Raw genomic sequence first — 14538 nt, 5'->3', positions numbered from 1 at the left:
AAGGGTGTACGCATGTATCAGCACTGTTGTCGGGACTTCCAATCAGGAGTGAAGTCGATCGAACAATCAAATCAAAAGAGTGATCGCAAAGGTATGTACCAGCAGATGGTGTGTCCTAGCTCAAATCTACATTACAGTGCAAAAATAAAGCTGTCCAGCAGTTGTGCGGTACATGCAAAAGCAGTGAATATTTACCCTGCATGTAAAAAGAAAAAAACACAGTTTAAGGGGTACAAAACTAAATTTTCTATCATGGTTTGGTCAGGCGCATAGTTACTCTTTATTTTTGCTTTGCTCCAAGGCCAGAATCAGCCACATTATGTGTAATTGGTGCTACTTCCTACTATTTTATTGTATTGTGAGCAGCCACCTTTTCTGTTGTGCTGAGTGTCTGTAGATAGCCCCCATTTTCCCCTAGTTTGGTTAATCTTTGATGCTTGAAAACATACACCTTGCATAAGAATTTCCTTGTATAATGTGAAGTAAATGGCTGAAAGTGGTTGGGAATATTTATATTATTTATTATTTATTAACAGTTTCTTATATAGCGCAGCATATTCCGTTGCGCTTTACAATTGTCAACATTGATAGAACAAAACTGGGTAATAACAGACAGATATATAGGTAGGAAGGCCCTGCTCGCAAGCTTACAATCTATAGGATAGAATAGGATACAGGGCTTTCAAATTTGGAAGGACTGTGCATTGACATCACCCGTGAATCCTAATTAGGAATCACATCTACTAAAAAGGCCATGCTGGTGCCTTGACATCACTGGGGGGAATTTGTACAAAGGGTTCAGAGAATTTTAGCTGCCCCATTGGTGGGTGATCCGTAACTACGGTTTATATATGACTACTCTTCTGGAACATCCTGGACTCGTCTACATTTCAGACAGTTCTCCTAACAGTACTTGCAAGAGAATAGGCTGCCCTTCAGAATCCTGCCTCTCTTACTTGTAAAGAGGTGTGGCTTTGATGACACAATTTCCGTAACAGCGCAGTGGAAGATGAGATTTTGATCATTCAAATAACAATTGCCCTTTTGAACTGCCCCCCTAGGATCTCCCAAAGGGGGTGTTCAAAAAGTAGGCAAGTAAGATGGTCACAGAGCTTTTACATAAAACTGGATTTACTGACCTCAGAGACTAATGCTCTATCAAACAGTCTGAGCTTAATCACCAACAATGTTCCCCATGCCATAGTGGTGGTATAGTTTTTTTCTTTTTTTCCTGTACCTTTTATTCCTATTTCACAAAGCAGTTTTCTCTTTTGTGAGGGACAAATAAAGCTTCTTTTCTTGCCAACACAATGTTTCCATCGCTCTGAATTTCACCTAAAGACCTAATGGAGAATGATCATTTTTAGTAAATGCAGTTGCAGCTCTTTAAAGAGTTGCTTATTAGGAACCTTCATGATTTAGTGAGATCTCAGCTGGCTGCCAGCAGAGGTTTAGGAATGTGTTCTCTAAGGCCTGGTAGAAAAAGATGAAAAGGACCCAGAGCTGGCAAAAAAAGCAAATAAATGCTTTGACTTTAACTAAAACATCATAATTTATGAGACTGCTTTCACACTCTCCAGCACAGCGTGAATAGATAACAGCTTTAGCACAGAATATCTGTAGCTTTTCAATATGACCTTTTTATACTGCGCTCCAAATGGCTTTCTTTTCCAACGTGAACATTGAATGTTTGATAGCTAGAATTTTTTTTTTGTACAGTGGAGTTGGAGAGGTAGACAATTTAGCAGGAGGTCCTTAAATACATTGCTCCTGCTCTGTAGAGTTTCATAAGCTGAGTCCATGTAGAAGCTTGGAGAGGATTATATAACTTAATAATAAACCTGTTTGTAAAATTAGCTTTTAGTGCATTGGGCATATATAAATTATATAGCCTAAGTCGTACAATCTTACCATATCATGTGTAAAGCCATCTTCCCTCTTGAGATCACTTCCCGTGTTATCACGGACCTGTTAGTGTGGTTGGAAGGTGAACGTACTCATAGGCCAATACATTTAACGTTCACATTCTATTTACTAAAATGCCCAGTAATGATCCGGTTATTCCGATTAGATCATTATCTGCACTGCAGTTGTTCTGGGCCACACACACAGCAGTGTGTGTGTGGTCAGTATTTTCTGATCTAGACTGGATTACTCTTCCATAGTATTTAGGCTTTAAGGAGTGAATAGAAATGTGACGTATAATAGTTAAATATTGTTTGTTGGAGGAATGGAAAAACTATTCAGTAATGGCATTCAACCATCAAAACACAAATCAACAAACTGCTTTATGTAGATTTCAAATAGACCTGACTTTGAAAGAAAAATCAATGATCAACTATTCAGCGAATAATAATAAAGTGTCCTAATTGACACATTAGGCAATTGTATCTGCTTTACATGTTTGGAAATAAATGCAGATCTCTGCTTGTATTCAGAGTTGACTGCATCCCCCACATCCATACTGCAGGGAATGCAGTCATCAGCATGCATTTTCACCAGCCCTATAGCTCCATGTACAGTCAGGCAGATCAATGCACATGCTCAGTGAATGGCTGCAATTCCTGAAAGCCCATAGAATAATTGTCCAGTTGCTTTTCAGTTCCACCCACTCAGCCGCAAGTGGAGATGCATACAACTCTGCGTTACCCATAATTGCTGTAAGTTGTGTATGCAGGCCTCAAATTATGTGCAGTCTGGTATTGTTTTCAATGTCTTCTTGATTGATAAAACATTTCTTTTATTAGGGTTACAAAAGAGAGGCTGAAAAGGAAGGGGGAGCTGAGCACAAAGAAGAAATAATAGTCCCACTGCAGGAACATTCGCCCTTTTAACATTCATTCAGGCCATCAAAATAAGTCTCCTCGTCCCCTAAATAAACCAGTAAATTGCTGTGTGACCATTAATACAGTACTTGGTTGGTTAGCTTTATATGCTCCGATACAACCTTCGCATTGCTCACATTTGGGCATCTATAGTGCATCTGCCCCCCCCCCCTTTATATTCATTTCTGTCCCCCCTCTATGTCTCTGTTATCCAGTGTTTTATTTATTCTTCCTTCCACCTACACATTTGTCTCATTATTAGGTGATTACAAACTGGAAATTTGTATTCCAACAACTGAGTCACTTGTGCATGTACAGAATAAAGCTATAAACCAAACAAATTGTTCCAGCACAACTGTCTGATAGCAAAGATCCAGTCAGATGCAACTTGCTGCTTAATGACCGAGAAGTGCGGCTCTTTAGGATCTGTAGAGGGTGATAGTAAATCGGATATGGAGTAGATGTAGTATGGCTCCAGCAGTTGATGACAACCTGTGGGTGATTCTAACACATTTTGTTACTGATTGTACCTCCCTCTGATGGTCATTCCTATTTTTAAGAGTTGGTATACCTTGCTTCTTTCATTATATTCTAATGCTAGGTACACACGAGAGCAAATAGGAGAACGGTTGATTTGGTAAGCTTTACGGCCCATTTAATAAGTTATCACTACTTACCAAACGGCTACTTAATTTGTCTGTCCAGAGTCAGCATTTATATTTGCCCCCCAGTTATGATGTCAGTGTTGGTGGCCCCTGCAGCCAATATACGAGTGGGTGGAGGGTCGCCCTTACTCACAGCCAGACATACCAATATATCTGCATTGGATGTGCTGCAGGGCCGACCTGATGTATGTGAATGACGTCGTTCAGACATATCAGCTGTACACACCCGCCTATCCGCTACCGATGTATTGTTCGTTGTTCGAGCAAATTCTAAATCTACAAGTGTGTACCCAGCTTAACACCAATATAGGGGCAGATTTAATTAGCTGAGGAATTTACTGAGCTGCTAAAGTTCTAGGTTTAACTCCCAGAGCTATTCAATTATTAAGTAAAACGCGTTAACTCATAGCTTTTGGGTTAAGTGGCCCCAAAATCCATGAGTTACTCTGTGCAGTAATCTCCAGGTGGTGCATTTAACACAGATTCTTTTGTACTTGGAGTTCCAGAGGTCGCGAGGAAATATCTGCATTAAGTGCATGCTCTGGGGCTTACCACATGGGGTAGCGACACTGATTGAACAGCTCAGGACTGAGCTTTATCAGGGGGATTTAATCTGCCCAATAAAGTTTTACTTCTATAGAGTGCCATGGTGGTGGTATTTTTTGTTTGCAGAGTATAATAATTAACTTCTTGTAAATCACCAGTAATACTTAGAAGCATTCCCTATAATGGTTCATAAGGTAAAACATTTCAAAATGTCAATCCATCCTATATATGGAATACCTGTTTGCTAGGCTAGAAAAGTAAATGAAGTTGTAATACTAATTAAAATCACATTGGTACAGTGGTTAGTATTGCTGCTTCACAACGCTTGGGACATGGGGTTCGATTCCAACCAGGGATCTTTCTGTGTGAAGGTTGTATGTCCCATTTATTTTTGTAGGTATCCTTTGGGTACTACAGTTTCCATCAACAGTCCACTACTGGTGGGTTATTTGCATTCTGACCAATTTATCTTATCTGTGTGTGTACATGTACATGTGGTAGGTAGATTTTAAACTTTACATGATCCTGGTCTCATGTGAATGATTACAAATATTCCCTGAATAATATGTAGATGCTATAGAAAAAGCTGTAACTAAATTAAATTCACCAATAGGTAGGAGTGACAAGATTGTATATATTTTGCCCAAGGCAGAAGATGAAATGTTTATTTTATGTTATCACCAGATATATAGATACAGGTCAAATTACTGTAGATTAAAATGAAAGCTAACTTGCAATAATTTGGTAAAGTAAAATGAATGTATCCATTTATATTATTTCTTGAAAACCAATGTACAGTGATCTAAGGCTCCGACTTCTGTAACCCCGCGTAAGTGTGGCGTTTTGAGTTTACCAGGTGACTAGTGACTTAACTACAAAGTGATATTTCAGTTTATGGGAAGTTTTCCATACAAGTGAAACTGAAAATCAATTTCCTTTTTTTTTTCTTCCATTTTCCTTTTATAAGAAGGATGTTCTCTGATAGAGAAATATCTGCCCATAAAGATCCTGTAATTAATGCAGAGTACAGGAAGCTAGTCTGACAGATAAGCTGATGGGTCTGCATTATATTGCTTGTCTTAACAGACTTGAGGGACCCGGACTCTGGAGGAAACATTGTGTGCTGTGTGTGTTTTTTCTTTCCTGCAGCAAAAAGCTTCAAACCATGTGTTTCCCAGCACTGCAGCAGGGAAACCAGCTCCTAGGATGGATATTGCTTTGTTCTGTCTCGAATCTTCATTACGTCATAGTTTAAGTATCAGGCATCTGCTGAACTGTATGTGCTAGATGTGCATTGGATTTTGTAACTCGTCTCACTTTAACATTGACTTATAACCATTCATTTCAGAGATAGTCATTTATGTACAGATTACAGTCAAGCAGTACTGCCAGACTACAAAGGCAAAAAAGCTATTGCCAAATACTAATAACACTACTTTGTACAGAGATAATTAGACAAAACACTTTTCAGCAATGGATAAACCTTTCACACTTTAAATAAAAACAAATACACAATATTATTGTTTAGGTGCATAAGATTTGTCATTGTGATGCCTCTTACTTGCTACATTTTTAACAACCCCACTGATGACCATATAAAAACCAGCACATTATGCTTTATCTATAATTTCCATTAAAAGTATGTTTTATTAATTTAGACAGACTGCAGTCTTCCCTTTAATTCCTGCAATATTGAGCAAGATGTATAGTGCACTGTTCTGTAGCCACCAGACCACATTCCCTATTGACACACTGTAATTCATTACATGTGTGGAAGGGATACTGTTACTATGGAAGCAGGGAAAAAGGAAAGCAGCGAGAGATGCTTTTAGCTGACCAGTCAACTGGATATTGACCAACTGTCTTTTCATGAGGAAGAAATAGATGGTAGTGAATAAGCTTGAGTCTAGTTTTCCAAGAAGCTGAACGATTTTCCCAAATCAATACAGCTCATCAGGCTTCAGAACAAAGGCTGCGGGGGATGCGACAGTGATTGAGGTGGTGATAGGTTCTTTTGTGTTTAAAAGCAGGCAGACCCAGGGGAAAGCTAAGTCTGTGTTATGCTTTTCATTGCCTTCTCTGTGTGTTGCTTTCAGAGGAGGTCCTCAAAGATCTTGTAGGTTTTTTTTTTTTGTGTGTGTAAAGGATGCATAAAGGCTGGGAAGGTTTTCTTTTTATTATTCTTATTTTTCTCATTATATAAAACCAATGCAGATTTAGCTTCCTTACTTGCTACATATGAGCCTAAGTGTCTTATTGTACAGTAAGTGCAATACACTAAACACCTCATTGCCTGCCCTTTTATGTTATTATAAATAGCTATTTACAATAATATGGAGAATTATATGGTTTAGCCTATTCATTGCTTAACGAGATGTAATTAATAAATGTCGCAGAAAAGTCTATTCTCCCCAGCCACCTACAGTGGAAATCTATCTAAACCAGCAATTTCTAGCCCTAAGCCCCTCTGTGCTTTAGTACATTAACACCAGAGCAATGTGTCTCAAAGGTTTATGACTATAGTAGCAGCAGCTCACTAGGGCATAAAGTGTGTCATTATACTTCTCTTTGTCAGCTCTGCCCTATCTCCTGAGCTCCGTTGCAGTCATTATTTGTTCAGATAAAGCCCAATGTTCGGGGTGACTAATCGCAGCACTGAGTTCCAGATGGTTTGATTACAGGATGTGGTTAAAATGACTCTTCAAACATTTGGCTCAGCAGTAGGGCTCTTGGAAAAAAAAAAAAAAACTTATTACACTTTCAGGTCACCTGGCATATTTAGTATTTTGTTTCCCTTTAACTTGGTGTTTCAGTCACCTCTTAAAACCTTTTTTTATTTCAGTTATCATTTAATTAGAGGTGATGTTTTAGTTGCTATAACAGTATATGCTTGTGTCCTGATATGGCAAATATTGACTTATAATACCCTAAAGATATTAATGTGTATAATTTCCTTTAAATATCTATATAATATCTGTTGTCGTCAGCTTGTGCTTTATAAAGAATAGACCCTTCTTTTATTCGAAGCCCCTTGGATTTCTGCACCATGTAAAAGCACCCACAGCTTTGTTCTTTTATGTGGTTACAGGAATTCCGGCAATTTCTAAAATGTAATTTTATATAGCAGCGAGTGCTTAAAAGTAGAAATAATGGTTACCATTTATTGGGTCACACTCAACAGAGGAATGCTATGTAGTATTGTAATACAGATATTTGTTTTTAGAACTAATCACGTGTTATTTAAAACTTAAAACCTAGTTTCTTGATCTCAAAAGTGTATAATTATTTAATCTTCATTAGTATTGAAAATGGTTCATTGTGCAGCATTTGATATGTGCTATGATCTCTATGTAACAATAAATTACATTGGCAGAGTGCCTTTGAAGGGAGAAAAGGTTAATCTGATGTATTTGCCAGCCAGGTTTGCTATTGATCAAACATTACCCCTCCTCCTCTTTTGCTCAGTTATTTATTATTTTTTGTAGAAACTGAGACTCTGAATTTTGTTTGTGCAATAGAGAATGAAATAGAATCACATGCAGTTGCGGAAGAGGAAGGATATTTGGTTTAATTTGTTTGTGATTTATATCTGTTATCTTCATTACAATAAAGATTATCAGCCTGGGATGATGGTCTTAAAAAAATATGTCTGTGAAGAAATACTCAATTTACAATCTTGTGTTACAGCGTTGGAGAATGTAAAACATTCTTGTAAAACATTGCCAGCATTTATGCACTTAATAAATGTATTGTTTTCTTATATCTACATTTGACTGGGTTCTGTAGTGTGCTTTGTTTCCTATTACTGAAATAAAGCAGGATTATTGTTAAATTCTAGATTTAGTATTTTGCAAAATATGTAACCAGAAAAGTCAGTCCAGGGAATAGGAGCAATTTGTACAAACAAATGTGTTTAGATTTTTCTAAAGGGTAACTAAATTGTGAATGTATTTAGATTGGTATTTGAACAGCACTGTAGGGAATCATTTAAATTGCAGGCGTTTCACCTCTCTGCAGAGCTTTGTTAATGCAAGCAGCACAGTGTTTGATTTACAAAGTAGGGAAGTATTAGTCAAGCAATCATCATTGTTTTGGCCGCTCCTGTGTGACATAGATATGCTTTTATAGTTTTTCACACCCAAGTTTCCTTTGTTGTTCTTCTCCACGGTTTTTAAGGGCCTCTAAGCCCTAGAATACGAGTTTATCCAATGGAAAAAGGCATCATGTAACATTTCCCAACCCATGATAAAATAAAATAAAAAATCTGCTTTCACTATATATCTATATACATATGCCTGTTCAGGAGGTGGAAAATTAAAGATTCACCACATACCCAAAGCTAACTAGACTTTATTGCAAGAAGCATTTTCTATCGTGGATGACCATTCACTTCAACAACTGTATTTGTGAACATATAAAGGAACTGTTATTATATAGGTTTAATGACCCTTTAGCAACAAAAGCATTCATATATATCTTTTCCCCGATCTTTGGCTTTTCCTTGGGGGGCGATTTAATCCAGGTGGAGTTGAATAGCGCCGGGAGGGAGCTCCCAAAGTTATTCAATTGACCATGCTGTTAGGGCGACTAAATGATTACTTCGAACACTGTCCTGAGAGTGCGAGGAAAAATCCAACTAAAGTGCCAGCCACAAGGCTGTTATCCGGCTTAGCACGGCGCTAACAGCCTTGCGGCCGGCACTTTAGTTGAAGAATGACGGTTCTCGCGACTAAACACCCAGGTTAAGTCGCGAGAACCAGCACTCTCCGACTTAACTTTTAAGTATCGGACTAAGCAGCGCGCTGAATTGAATAGCTCCGGGACCAACTTCCTCCAGGACCAACTTCCTGGCGCTATTCAACTCCCGCTGAATTGAATCGCCCCCATTGAGACGACATGCTTCCAAATATGTGTCATTTAAAATACACAAGCTCCTACTAACAATCTATTTTATATAATACACTCAGTTTGTCTTGTCTTCATCATTTTTATCTGAATACATTATGGAAGAATCATACTCAATGAAATGCTGTTTATATAGCGCTTCCATATTCTGCAACACTTTACATTATAAATAAGAAAATCTATACGTTTTTACATACAAAACTGTGTATATAAATATATAATATATTATACACTTGTGCAATTTTGTTGTTGTGACTTTAACTACAGATCTCAATCCAACAAGTCGCAATGAATTGTTTGCAGCAATCATTGACCAATCTCTCATTTGCTTATGTTGAGAATGTTGAGCCCTCAGGGAAAAGGAAATAATAAAAGCCTTTAACTGAGGATTCAGTTTAAGTATTTCTGCAAGCTTTCTGGTTTTTATTAGTCTTTGAATGGTGTGCTTGTGTCTTTTATGTTTTCTTTCATGCCATTTTCATTATACATATGTGCTAGATCAGAGGCTTTGTAACACAGAAATACAGTTTACTGTATCTATAGTTAAAATGAATAAACTGTATTCTTGTGCTATAAATATGAAGGGATTGTAGGAACGAGAAGCCGGAAAAGGGGCGTTGACTTACTTGCTTGGGAAGTAAATGTTCCAGATCTTTTATCACCACTTTTCAGTTAGGGGAGAGATGCTAATGGATACGTCCATTTTGCATGACATAGTTTGTTGCTAACCAATACTGTAACTACAGAAATACTTCCCCTGGGGCCACCACCACCTTCTGCACTGCAGATGCCCCCAAATAATTTTGTTGTCCCACAAAAAAGAACTCGATTAGGAGTCAGCTGCTAACAGACACTACTTCTGTCCTTGCCTCCACATTACTGTGGCTTTCTGACATTCTGAGCTACAAGGTGCATTGCATTGGTATCCTGGATCGGCATGATAACAGCCCTATGTTGGAGATGTGGTAAATATGGGGCGGTTTGCAGCCAATTCCAGATTTTGTCCTCTTTCGTGCAGGCCTGATTTCTTATTGGTCTCTACATTAACTAGAATAAGGCTTCAGTAGATGAATTCACACACATTTCTGGTAAGGGATAACAGAGGATGAGGGTTTATTTGCAAAATTCCTTTTACATAATTTATAGCTGTTTAGAAGGTTTGTGTACATATTGATATATTGTTTATATTAATGACACCTTGTATATTTAAAAAAAAAAAAAAGATTTCTGTTCTGTCAGTGATTTCTCTCTAATTTTTTTTCAGCATAGCCATTATACCGTATGGCATTTTAGTTATTTAAGTTGCTTTACTACTTTCTGCATTGAAGCACAATGGATACAGATGTGTCTGCATACAGCTTTGCTCAAATCACTCCACATAGCCTTGTTTGATGCCACACACACTTTGTGACTTAGCCACGCCAAAAGTCTTGTTTTTTATATATGCTTCTTATTCACATCACTAAAGCAACAAAAGTACAATGCAAGTGAACACTGACTACTGGGACTGCCATTACATATACTTCTGTGTGCAACAAAGTTGCAAATATGGGTTACTGAGGAAGTATCTATGGGGCACACCGGCATCTCTGGAAGTGCTGGGCATGCCCCCAAAGTGATGAAACATCGGGGTCATGAGACCACGATCCTTCACTGCGAGGCCATGTTCCCTTTTTTGGGTGCACACTCCGGAAGTATGCGCAGGGGGTCTCCGAAACTAGTTCTGCTATTGCTCATGTTGCATATCATTATGTTTAATCTGATATGTTCTACCAATTTCTCCTTCATCCACTAGGGGACACTGGAGGACTTCAAGACAGTGGGGTATAGATGGTGCTGAGTGGAGCTGGCACTTTAAATTTAAATGAAGTGTGACTAGCTCCTCCCCTCTATACCCCCCTATAGGCCAGTATTGGTATTAGTTTGTGCCCGAGTGGGAGCAGGTCACTGAAAAGATCTCTCCTGCTCTTAGGGCTAGGATAGTTTTTAATAATAGTCACTTAACCTCTTGTCAAACTGAGGACAGACAGGCAGTAGCTGCAACTGCCTGTCTGCTATGCAGGACGCTGCCAGAGGGGACCCACTCGCAAGTGCATGCACTTCGCCTGGGGTCCCCGACACCTGAGACCTCAGTCTTCAGGGGGGGCCACATGTCGCTGCATGCAGCGCGCATCGCGGACCCCCCACAGTCAGAGCCGCACCGGCAGCAGCAGGAACCTCCTCAGCATGTCTCCCTGTGAGTACAGCTGGCTCCCTGATTAGCAGGACAGCCAGCTTATTGATGCATTAGGCAGCCCCACAGTCAGATCCGTGCCGGCGGCACAGCCACCAGCGTGTTATTTATAAGTACAGCTGGCTCCCTGATTAGCAGGGCAGCCAGCTTAGCGCTGACAGAGGCGGGCTCACAGGACCTCCCAGAGAGCGCGCCGACGGCAGTACAGCCATCGCGTCTCTCTCTCCAAGTACAGATGGCTCCCTGATTAGCAGGGAAGCCAGCTTAGCGGTCAGAGGCGGCTTCTCAGACCCCCCACAGAGCGCGCCGACGGTAGCTCAGCCGCCAGCACGTCTCTCTATGTACAGCTGGCTCCCTGATTAGCCGGGAAGCCAGCTTATGGGTAACAGGCAGCATCACAGACCACCAGAGAGCGCGCCGACGGCAGTACAGCCAGCGCGTCTCTCTCTCTCTCTCGGTCTATGAACAGCTGGCTCCCTGATTAGCAGGGCAGCCAGCTTAAGACTATGAGGTGGCTTCCTGTGCGCTCCGGCTCACTGACAAGCAGGGTAGCCGGCATTGTCCCTGCATTAGGCAGCTCAGCATAATACTGCAGAGGCAGTATATATAAATAATGTACTGGGTTAAACGCCCGTTTACAGTACGGAGCTAGAATGCAGGGGGCGGAGCTTAGCTCCGACTTCCCTCTCCTGCCTCCCATCAGCCCCAGCATTTCTCTGTAGACTGCTGGCTTGGGTCCATTACAGGGAGCGGCAGCGCTGGACAGCCTACGGACCTGTATGTATCACAGCAGGGGTTTAGGCTGATGTAAAGTGAGCATTTTGGAGCATAATAATAATTAAGCCTTTGCCTCACATTCTGGCTCTGCTAGGAGTGCTGTTGTGGACAAGTGTGACTTTCTCCAAACTCTCTGTACCCCAGTATATTCTGTTTTTCTTACCCTGTCACTTAACCTCTTGTGGTTTGTGTGGGGTCTGTATGTAGCATGACTGGCAGGTCTAAGGCTTCGCAAAAGTTATTTACCTGCAAAAAGTGTGTAGTAAAATTTACACAGGGACAGTCATCTACCTCCAGATTGTGTGACGGTTGTTATAGGGATCAGCAATCTGCAGAGATGTCAGAACCACCGTCTTGGACGCAGGTTACATCCATTATGTCCTCTCTCTCGGCTGAACTGGAGGCTTCTCGCAGAGAAAGAGAGGCTTACAGGTCAGCTGCTACAGAGGAACCAGCTTGGGCGAGATCCCTAGCTGTTACTATGGAGGAGATTTCCAAAGCCATGACAATGGCGTCCACTCCGCAGGTCTCTAAAAAAAGACACTTACCCTCAGTTCTCCATTGGGATGGACCAGAGGAGGAGGAGGATATGCCCGAATTAGAAGAGGGTGAATATGCCCCAGATTCACCTAAAGAGCCTCTGGAGTCTGATCCTGAACAGGTATCAGAGGGTATAGAAGCCTTGATTGCTGCAATACGACAGGTATTGCACATACAGGAAGAGGACTCAGGTCCGGCAAAACAGTCTTTCTTTCTTAAGAAACAAAGACAAGCTACGGCTTTCCCTATATCGGAAGAGCTGGATTCCATTCTAACGACAGCCTGGGAACATCCAGATAAAAAGTTTCAGATGTCCCGGCGTTTATTATCTTTTTACCCTTTTCCAGCAGAAAGGCTTGTGAAACTCCCCCTATGGTAGATTCATCTGTATCGCGATTGTCAAAAAAGACTACGCTCCCTGTTCCTGGAGTCACATCTTTAAAGGACATGTCCGATTGGAGACTGGAGAGCACTCTTAAGTCCATTTACACCGCTGCAGGGGTGACTCTTCGTCCAGCGATAGTTAGCTGCTGGACTAACAAGGCTATCGAAATTTGGGCTAAGCAATTGGCGGATGGAATGAAAGATCAGCTACCTATGGAGGAACTTATTCCATTAGCAGAACATATAGGTGAAGTGGCAGCTTACCTTGGAGAAGCGTCTAAGGATGTTTGTTCTATTGCCTCCAAAACTTCAGCTCTGGCAATTTCAGCACGGCGGGCGCTGTGGCGCAAAACTTGGCAGGCTGACGCGGAATCCAAAAAGGCTGTGGAAGCACTTCCTTTCACTGGACATGTACTATTCGGGGCAGAACTAGATAAATGGATATCTCAGGCTACTGGAGGTTGGTCCTTCGACGTCGGCAGGTTTCGGTTCATGCATGTATCCGACTTCTGGGGAAGATGATGGCAGCCTCCGAGGCTGTCCAGTACGGTCGTTTTCACTCCAGACCTTTTCAGCTAGATCTCCTATCACAATGGTCGGGATCCCACCTGTTCCTTCACAAAAGAGTCAGGTTACAACCCAAGACTCGGATTTCCCTACTGTGGTGGCTAAACTCAGTTCACCTTGCGGAGGGAAAGAGATTCGGAGAGTGGGATTGGACGCTTCTTACCACGGATGCGAGTCTAAGAGGCTGGGGGGCAGTAATTCTGGAGCATCACTTCCAGGGATGCTGGACAGCACAGGAATCGAGTCTTCCAATCAACATATTGGAGTTAAGAGCAGTTTTCTATGCATTACACACAGCAGCTCACTTTCTGAGGGTCCGAGCAGTCAGGGTCCAGTCCGACAATGCCACAGCAGTGGCATACATAAACAGACAAGGAGGCACCAGAAGTCGTGCGGCCATGAAGGAAGTCAGCAGGATTCTGATCTGGGCGGAAAGCTACGCAAGGTCGATTTCGGCAATCTTCGTTCCGGGCGTCAAAAATTGGGAGGCAGATTACCTCAGTCATCAGGATGTACATCCAGGGGAATGGGCTCTACATCCACAGGTGTTTCAGCAGCTGGTCCAGCGGTGGGGTCTTCCGCAGGTCAACCGCATGGCATCCAGGCAGAACTATCAACTGCCCCTTTATTGCTCTTGAACAAGGGATCCACAAGCGGTGGCTGTGGATGCACTGTCAACACCATGGCGGTTCCAATTCATTTATCTGTTTCCTCCATTTCCCCTTCTCCCTCGAATCCTTCAACGCATCAAGAGGGAACAGGCCAAGGTCCTGCTGATAGCTCCGGACTGGCCTCGCAGAGCTTGGTACTCCAACATTCAGCTCCTGTTGGTAGACAATCCGTGGCCCTTACCACTCAGAGAGGATCTGCTCCTTCAGGGTCCTTTACTTTATCCAAACTTAAGGCAGCTACGTTTGATGGCCTGGTTGTTGAAAGGGCCATCTTAAGAAGTAAAGGGATACCTTCCAAGGTGATTCCTATGATGCTTAATGCTTGGAAGTAACTTCCTTCCTGGCTCTACCATCGAATTTGGAAGGCATATGTAACCTGGTGCGAACGTAGAGTTCTGCCTTCTACGGAGTTCAGTCTTCCCAGA

The 14538-nt window shown here is 41.5% G+C and overlaps 1 protein-coding gene across 4 annotated transcripts in view; it reads left to right on the top strand.

The window, feature by feature from the left end:
• The window catches only part of ZNF608 (zinc finger protein 608), a 98769-nt gene that overhangs the window by 67310 nt on the left and 16921 nt on the right, over positions 1-14538 (top strand). The gene's annotated exons all lie outside the window — the stretch shown is intronic.

The sequence above is a fragment of the Taudactylus pleione genome, unplaced genomic scaffold, assembly GCF_031769625.1.
Source record: "Taudactylus pleione unplaced genomic scaffold, aTauple2 ptg000162l, whole genome shotgun sequence".
NCBI lineage: Eukaryota > Metazoa > Chordata > Amphibia > Anura > Myobatrachidae > Taudactylus > Taudactylus pleione.
Note: the sequence above shows the minus strand (reverse complement) of the source record. Positions and strands in the feature narration are given on the sequence as shown.